Source organism: Macrobrachium rosenbergii, chromosome 8 (assembly GCF_040412425.1).
Source record: "Macrobrachium rosenbergii isolate ZJJX-2024 chromosome 8, ASM4041242v1, whole genome shotgun sequence".
NCBI lineage: Eukaryota > Metazoa > Arthropoda > Malacostraca > Decapoda > Palaemonidae > Macrobrachium > Macrobrachium rosenbergii.
The window spans coordinates 77,536,650-77,546,649 of record NC_089748.1 but is presented as its reverse complement, the minus strand read 5'-3'; positions in this window follow the sequence as shown (position 1 = coordinate 77,546,649).

The window sequence follows — 10,000 nt, the reverse complement described above, 5'->3', positions numbered from 1 at the left end:
GCAATTTGTACTGATTAAATGAAGTAAGTAGAGTACGGACGAAAATCGTTACTTGTGATCTCTAAAGTGGAATGTACTAGGGATAGAAACAGCAACAGGAAAATATAAGATTTGCATAGTTTGTAAGTTAACTTCAACAAAGATTCTTCATGCACCTTTCAGTGCAGTAATTCCCACTTTCTTTTGACATGAACATTCCTCCACATTATTTGGTTTGACGTCTGCTTCTTTGCCCCAGAAATCAAGAGATGGCACCCTCCCCATGCTTTTGGTCACCCTAAAATGCTCTACCTCCTCCAAAGGCAACACTGCAGCTTCCTTTGGGGTTGTTTCCCTCTTTACCCTTCGGCCGTGATGACAACTTTAGGTTGCCAGTCACAAAACAAAAGAACGAAAATACGACTTCTTCCAACCAAATAATAATAATAATAATAATAATAATAATAATAATAATAATAATAATAATAATAATAAGATGAAATGAAATAATATAGGAAGGATATAGTCATAAGCGAAGCAGGCAGGCACATCTTTACAACTTAACGTTACTCTTGTTTCTTTAAAAGCAAGTCACCTATGTTCCGAGTCAGTAACTGAGGTACACTAATATTGCCCTAGAATGAATAATCTTCTTTTTCTATGGTCAACAGTTTCTCAAGCTTTGTTTTAAGGCATCTCACCGTGATTTTTGTGGAAATAAGAATAGTACCTCGCATCAGATCCTGACCTAAACCGGTCCATATTATGATAATCAAACTTCACCTAGGTGAAGTACGAGTATACTTGGTCTTTAACATTTAATGTCATATTAATCTCATTTTTCAATAGCCAGACATAACATTTAACAGAAAGTAAACATCGCAATTTGTTCAAAATGATTATGAATTATCCATTTTCAAGGCCACGAGGTAAAAATATCAAGAAATTGGATACGGATATCTCTTAATATAATTTGGTCTCACTTGCTTTTAGTAATCTTCTGTTCATAAAAAAAAATCTGGGCTTTAGGGGTCTACAAAATGGCGAATAATCGGAGATGTAAATTCTAATTTGCCACGTTTCCTGAGGAGGGGTAAAACCGAAAGTAACACTGTTTGTGCCCTTCAGCGACGTTCGCCTCTACGGCATAGTTAAGTTAAGTATACCTTAGTGTAACCAGACCGCTGAGCTGATTAACAGCTCTCCTAGGGCTGGCCCGAAGGATTAGACTTATTTTACGTGGCTAAGAACTAATTGGTTACCTAGCAACGGGACCTACAGCTTATTGTGGAATCCGAATCACATTATACCGAGAAATGAATCTCTATCACCAGAAATAAATTCCTCTAATTCTTCATTGGCCGGTCGGAGACTCGAACTTGGGCCTAGCAGACTGCTAGCCGAGAACTCAACCGACTCGTCCAACGAGGAACTCTACGGCATAGTAAAAGTGACATGTGCACACGAATAAGGCCGGATTTATAAGGGATTTTCCCTTAATGTTTCAACTGCTGTTACATAAAGGGCAATAAGCATGACATAAGCAGTTCCGACATTCTTGTTATTGATTAATGAAAATGAAATAAAGTATTTAGGATAAAATTAGAATTTCCATTTTCTCGAATATGCTTTTATTTTACTATATTTACAATAAAAAAAAATGTACTCGTAATAGCAAAGTTGCAAATAAAACCATCAGATGGTGAAGCTTACTAACTGTCCTGAGCAATTAGACATAATCATCTAATTAGGTAATACATTAGTTATTACTTGATGATGACCTTCCCTAGACGAAACTTAAAGAAGAGCAAGAGTTCTTGGATATACAGTTTCGAAATGAGAAAGATATAGAGAAATTTTTAAAAATAAACTTAACAACTTGTTTCAATTTTAGTTTTCTATAAAAGAAAACTTTTGCCCCGGTTTTGTCCGTCCACACTTTTTCTGTCCGCCCTCAGATCTTAAAAACTACTGAGGCTAGATGGCTGATTGGTATGTTGATCATCCACTCTGCATTCATCAAACATACCAAATTGCGACCCTCTAGCCTCAGTAGTTTTTATTTTATTTAAGGTTAAAGTTAGCCATAATCGTGCGTCCGGCAACGCTGCAGGACAGGCCACCACCGGCCGTGGCTGAAAGCTTCGTGGACCGCGGTTTATACTCGTACAGCATTATACGCAGTAAAGAAAATTGTCTTCGGCGCATTTTTCATTTGTTTCATATTGCCATCACTAGTTAAATAATCTACATTGCTGTTCCAGTTTTCAATGTCAAGGGTGGTAGTTTTTACCTTTTTTTTTTTTTTTGCTTTACCAAATTGTAAATTTCATATTTTGCTATTTGTGTTTTTTACGATAATGCAAACACAGCAAGCGATACTTGGAGCCCCGTTTGTAACCAACTGTAACAAAATTGTTTTAATACTTTTAATAATTCCACGGTAACTACGGTGAATTTCCAGACCTGCAAGTACTAGACGGATTACGTTTACATAAAAATAAATCATCCTAAAAATGTACTATTATTGCTTACTATAGTCGCCTAGATCTGAACCTGATACAAAACTTGACGGGACGGAAAAATGAACGCACAAACGTTGAATGTAGGGATAATGAAACTGAAGGACAGTTTCATTATCCCCACATTCAAATGGCAAAAGGGTTTTCACCTGGTTACATACATCGCTCATATACAAAATATAAATAGCAGATCAATTAAAAACAGTGCCAAAAAGCGACCCACGATCCCCGTGACCCATTTTCTCCACGTGACAATAAACTGAGACACGTTCAGCACGAATACGATTGCTACAGAGCACGTGCTAGCACCGAGAAGTCAGTGTGAATCATAACTAAGCATATTTTAATCCAAACAGACCCGACTGACACAGATCCCGTCAGAACAAGGCCATGCAAAGTACCATGATATAAAGAGGATGAGGATACGTACATCTGATATGAATTTGGGTCGTATAAAGCGAGATATAAATGCGAAACATAAGCATGTAATAAGGTTAATGGTTATGTTCCTGATGGTATTGGGGTCACTGCTGAACCCAAAAGAATTTTCACTGAATGTACCTTTGACGACGTCAATGAGATGCGCTGCGTCATCACGTAGTGATAAAAACCTTTTTTTCACAAACGTAAGATGTGTAGCCAGGGTACCTTTTACAATACCGAATAGAATTACAAGTTCTCGGACGATTCGAGGTTTGCCTATAAATCCAGATTCTCTTATTATTACTCAAGACCTGTGGCTTACTTTCCGTGTAATCCTTCATCCAGCATCTGTTCTTGCCTAAACTAAGCCCATTTCCGTTGACAGCCAAAGGTTCTCTTCTCTTATCAATTTCGATTTCATATTATAACTTCAGCAGTTCCATGACAGCAGTTATTCTACAAGTATTATCCCTTCAGCAAAAAACTCCAAATTTTTACCATTTCATTATTGACAGGGAAACAAACCCGACAAACTATTTACTGTCATTTAAAGCTCAAGTCAGATATGTTCGCACAAAAAGCCAATATTTGTAAATAACTTTACCATTGCTATGTAAGTCACAGATCTTTTCAACTGCCTTTTATCTGTACGCATTATGAAAGGCTTCTGTTTGTACTGTCCACTGCTCGGCGTGCAAAAACTGTTTTCATAAAGTGCATACGGTATTCACAGCACTTTAAAATATCTTCAGTGCCAAACTGTTTCGTTTAAACGTTTCTTTCCTTTTTCCTGTATATAAATGAACTGACTTCGTAGCTCAGTGGTAGAGAACTTGCTTGCATTTCCTAGGTAAGTGGTTAGGTCCGCCCTGCCACCCACCACACAACCTGGCTGTGAAGGGGCACGAGCGTTAGCTGAGGGAATGAAATGGTCATGGGGGTAGCAACTCCTTCCCTAAAATTTTGCTGAGAACCGCGTCTCTATCTTTCATCATCACCTTCAGCCTCTTTAATGGGAAAAAGACATAAGAATGAAAATTTTTACTGCAATATATATATATGTATATATATATATATATATATATATATATATATATATATATATATATATATATATATATATATATATATATATATATATATATAATATATAAAGTTTAGTTTTACTCAATATTTCTTCTAAAAAAAGTCTTTTTCTAAGGCCATTTAATTATTTCATATTATGTTTCGTGTTTGTGGCATGAAATCAATCACATCTTATCCACTGTCTCGGAAATCTCCTACGGCTTCTCGTTTCCTTGATTCAGACCAATGCACTCTGATCATTTCCTTATTTGAAGTGAGTGAGGAAAATGCCCCTCCAAATTTAAAATAACTTATTATACAACGAGGTTCTTGGAGTGCGCTAAACGCGCTAGAACCCTGGGCTGCTGTCTCCCTGACCCTCCTGAACCCCTACCTACCCCGCACCCACCAAGGGCGGACAAACCGGTTTGCAGGGGGTGGGTGACTGTGTCATGTCTCCTCTACTGTCAACGAAGGGGGGGTGGGGCGCAAACAAGATCAGATCATCTCGGATTTTATTATTATAGATAATTTTTGTCAAAAAATTACTAAAGATCATTCTGATTTTAAAGTACCCAACACTAGTCATTTATGTGGGACAGCAACTCAATTCTCTGTCTAATATAAGCTACCAATACGTAGTTTCATTTTAAAAAAGAAAAAACCAAATCACAACGCTTTTTGTATCGCTTAACCCTAGTTATCCTCATTTCACCATATTATCTCTTATCGCCTGCATCCCTCTTTTCCCTTTCCTTATCGCACGACTTCCCTCTTTACCTTCTCTGTCCGTTTTCGCTATTCTGTATCATCTTCCTCCACTGCGTTAATCCTCTTAGATTGTTTCTCATCCCGTGAAAAATCAGCAAATTAAGGCGATGAGAGTTTCCGCATAGGTTGGAATCACTCATACGAAACATACCCCAGACAGATCTTAATTATCTGCCACATGTCCGGAGGACGTTCTCGAGGAAGGGGGAGGGGGAAGGAGGGAAGCAAAAGAGGAGAGGGGTGAAAGGAGGAGGATTACATGATAAGAGGGGCTGCCGGGACTTGGGGTAATCAGGGAGGAAGGATCTTGCTCCATGGAGTGAAGGATAACCAGATGAATGTCAAGAGCATAGTAACAAGACAGACTGTCTTCGCTGACAAAGGAAGTAATAGGGACTTGGGAAATCCACTGGAAGAGCGAACGGTGGAAGAAGTTAGTAACCAAACCAGGTTACATTACCCTAACTCATTCCTAGGAATAATGTCAGCACTGCTAATTATATCAAACGAAAAAAGAGTATATTTCAAACAGAGCTGTATGAGATAACGTCAAAATTTCTTTCTTAAACTAAAGGTTTTAGCACGGCATATACGACTACGTAAAGGGAAACCTTTCTTTTTTCATAACGACTAAAACTTTGTATAAGTGTGTCAGAGAGACAGAGACTTAAAGAAATAAAAATGTACACAGGCACCATCTGGTTACAATAATTACACTATAATATGAGAACAAAGTCACAGATTTTAAAGAAATAAAAATGTACACAGGCACCATCTGGTTAAAATAATTACACTATAATATGAGAACAAGGTCACAGATTTTTAAAGTGTTTTAAAAGCAGGATATAAGAAAAAACTAACTTTCGTTTTCACAGTAAAAGTTGAAAACGTTGAGTAAATACAAGTATTTTCACTCAGCCCTACTAACACGCGCGCACGCACACACATACATATATATATATATGTGCGTGTAACGGCTAATTACGTACGTTTTCTATAAAATGCAATACACACACACACACACACACACACATATATATATATATATATATATATATATATATATATATATATATATATATATATATATATATATATATATATATATATATATAATATATATATATATATATATATATATATATATATATATATATATATACATATACACATGGAAATAATAATTGAAAAGACTTTTTCAGCAAAATAAAACTGAGCATTGCTTACAAAGGTACCTTAAACCAACATATGGTAACCATGATTAATGCTCGTATTACATATGAAGATATATTCAAGAGGCCACACGTCCCTTTCGGTTCGTGATCTGTAATACTTTCCCAATTCAATTTCGGATAGAATTTCTGAAGTCAATTCATGTTTCCTAGAAAGTACACGACCTTATTTATTTCAAGAAATCCCGATGATTTTAGAATCCTTCCTAATAATGTTTTCTTTTTTATTTAAATTTCCTCTTCAAATAAAACCCCTTTGAAACTCGTCCGCTCCTCGGTTGAGTGCGATTGAATGACTTGATATTAACAAAGTGGCCGTAGTCATAGCCACCCAAAATGCATTACTTTGTTTATATAATTGTAAAATGAAAACATTGTTTATATAATTGTAAAATGAAAACATTGTTTATATAACTGTAAAATGAAAACATTGTTTATATAATTGTAAAATGAAAACAAACTGGATAAAAATGTTCTCACTTAGTAGCCTGTATGTTATTTATGCATAACTACAATCCTATATCTTGGAACCAACCAGTTTAAAATCAAATACCAAAAAGGGCAGCAAATAAAAGTAAAAAAACCACAATGTACAGCAAGTTATCCATCTTTAATCCAATGACTGCTTAATTACGTTTACATATTTGTTTATAATTACAACGGCATATACATATTGACAAAGAAAAAAAATACTACCGAGCCTTCACACATTCGATGTTAAAGTTATCACAACTTCAAAAAGTAAACCTGTCGGAAAAATGAAGTCTGCCCAGTAGAATGCGTTTGAAGATATTTGATAAAACTTCCAAGATCGTGAAAGATTAAGATTCGAAACCTCAGAATTACCCTGACTATTCAAAAATTTGCTTCATCGTTTAGGAATACTAGGGCAAGAACATTTTTAGCTCCAAAAGCAAGGGTAATATTTTCATCTTTTGGGTGTCTTTCTAAAGATGATTTCTTCTTAGTTAAATATTGTTTTCTAACATTCATAATATAAAAAAATGCAAAAGCATACCTAGGTCTACATTAAATAACAAGAAAATATTATTCCAAAAGTATCTGCGAGCTCAATTAAACGGCGCTTGACTCAAAGCAAATATCAACCGATTTGGTAAGTTCGAATCTTCAGCGAAGCGAGAGTAAGCAAGAGCTTTTTTATGGTCAAATGGTCTAGCATGACGCACCTTAATTTCTGTTTATAAATGCACTGTCATATAGGCTACCCGAATATCCATTACCAAAAATAAGTAAGAGCACGGAGTGGTAAATTTTCGCTAACGCACTAGTCCGACGATCAGCTTACCTTCCTTGGATATTTGAACAGAGGTTCCACACATTAATCAGTCTTATAATGACACTTTAAAAATGTAATAAAACAACTCGATCTTAATAACTGTTAAAATAAAGAAAAGCCACACTAATATCCATATCCTGTACTTACCTTTAGCTGCAGGTGACCGCCATCGGTGAAGCACCTGCCAAAAAAAGAGTTATAACAATGTTTATTCTTTGGAGATGCGTCAAATACAAAAACAATAGTTTGCATGGTTTTTACTTAGTCCATAAAAATAAAAAATAAAAAGCTTGCTCTTCCATCAGGTTCTCAGCGTAATAAAGAAAGAACACAAACAATCTTATAATACAACTGCATCACCACTCTCTTCCTGCAAGGCGTACATTTCCATTTACTTCTAACGTAGAAAATACGTTCTACTGTGTCAAGACTGCATATTTGCAACGCCCGTTTCACGAGCATCATACATAACCTAGAATGTACCTTTACTACAGTCTACCAAAATCAATAACCTTGTACATTACACCTGACAAACGTCGTTTGGGGCCTAGGGGAAGACTAAGCTTAAACGAGAGAGAGAGAAAAAATACTGTCTTACGGAGAGATGTTTGGCTAATTTCCCTTTAATTTCTGATATTCACTTTTCTCTTGCATTGTCTTATCAATGCTACAGTTACATATTTTCTCATAAATATTTTCACCAAATTGAAGGTCCATGACAAATTATATACTTTGATTGATATTCCATCTCTAAAGTTGTTAAACATTCTCGCCAAATTATACATTTGCAAGAGCTATCTTGGAGACTGCAAATACTCTATCAATTATCAGTTACAACCATAACAGATAATACCCCAAACCAGAGCCTAATGAAAACTGCAGCCACAATCTGAAATCACACTAAATATGTCACACATGCTCTTCCCTACTTCAAGACGCCTCTGGTGAAAATTTAACCAAAGTCCAGAGTAAGCTCTTTTCAACCGACACGAGCAACCGCACATGCATTTAAACACACACAAATGCACACGCACACATACACAACACCTAAAATATGTTCGCACTAAAACAAATTCGTACACAGAACTAAATAAAAAAAAAAACGCATCAAAAGGCTTGCATCTACAGACCAGATAATCGCCTGCATGTTATTTGTATTGACCAGCTCTAGAAGAAAGGTAAGTGAGTGTCGCAAGTAGTAAAGCTGAAACACCTGAAGTGTCGTAGGTGGATAAACCGAACCGTGGCTTCACGGATTAAATGTTATATGTAGGAAACTCAAATGCCACCCACTCATTCAAGTTATTGACAGCACCTTCACTTGAAAAAGGTACTGTACGAAAGAAATGAAATGGCATCGTAGAATCTGTAAGTCACAGATCCAATGAAAAATTGCGATGCCTCTCGTAGTGAAATTTCGCAAACATTACATTGTTTCCAGCTTACAAGTCGGTGTTATTCACTATATATGATAGCAAGTTACTTCTCCGGAGCAAGTGAATGACCGAAAGATGAACAAATTCTCTATTTGAAATACATAGCACTCTTTTAACGACTTTCTTTTTACTTATCCTCATACAGCACTCCTGCTTCTCTTCACTTTCTCAAATATTCTACGAAATCTCACTTTTCACAACTTTTGTTAAGGCAGTTCAATGTTAGTCCTCAAATTACCAATCCTTCTCTCTCCTTTCTCTTTTTCTTAAGAGTACCATGGAAATGGTATTAGCTAATAACTATACCCATTCACACACATACGCACACACACACACACACACACACACACACATACACACACACACACACATATATATATATATATATATATATATATATATATATATATATATATATATATATATATATATATATATATATATATATATATATATATATATATATATATATATATATATATATATACAGTAATATATATAGGTTTCAGATAAGAGGTTTTCAGATAGACCGTATCGTTAACGTTTAAAAGACAGAAGTTACGAACAATATACACACACGCACACACACATATAATTATATGTGTGTGTGTGTGCGCGTGCGTGCGTGCGTATGTGTGTGTGTGTACGTATCATTCGTAACTTCTGTTTTCTAAACGTCTCGGATACGGTCCTTATCAGAAAACTTAACACTGCTGTACAGGACATCATACCAATATAAAAAAACTCTTTATTCGCTTTAATGCTCGGACCTGGATCCCTGCATAACGAATTACAGAGCATTAAAAAAATTAGGCAAGGAGCTGTGAAAACATCTTAAAATACAACTGACAAGAAGACAGAATACCTAAGAACGAGCTTCAGTTGCCTTATTTCTTCGTCTTTGAGTTCATCAAATCAAGTTTGAAAATGTTTAAGTTAAAGTTACCCTTTCATACAATATATAACTGTTAAAAAACTGTTGAACAAACTGTCCCCAACAGAGGAGCAAAAAATTATTTATAAAATTCTATGCAAGGTCTTTGATTTAATTTATATTTAGGCCAGATAAGTAAGGAATTAAATGTCATAAAAAATCAACATAAATATTCAGTTAGAACTGGCTAAGAGAATATTGCTCTTTTTGGACACCTAAGTGAAATTACAATAAGAAGATTTTATAATATTGCCTCAGGAAACATCTTAGAATCTGCCTTAATACAGCTAACATAAGAAAATTATATTAACTAAAGTCCAGGTCTGTATACTTCTGACCGC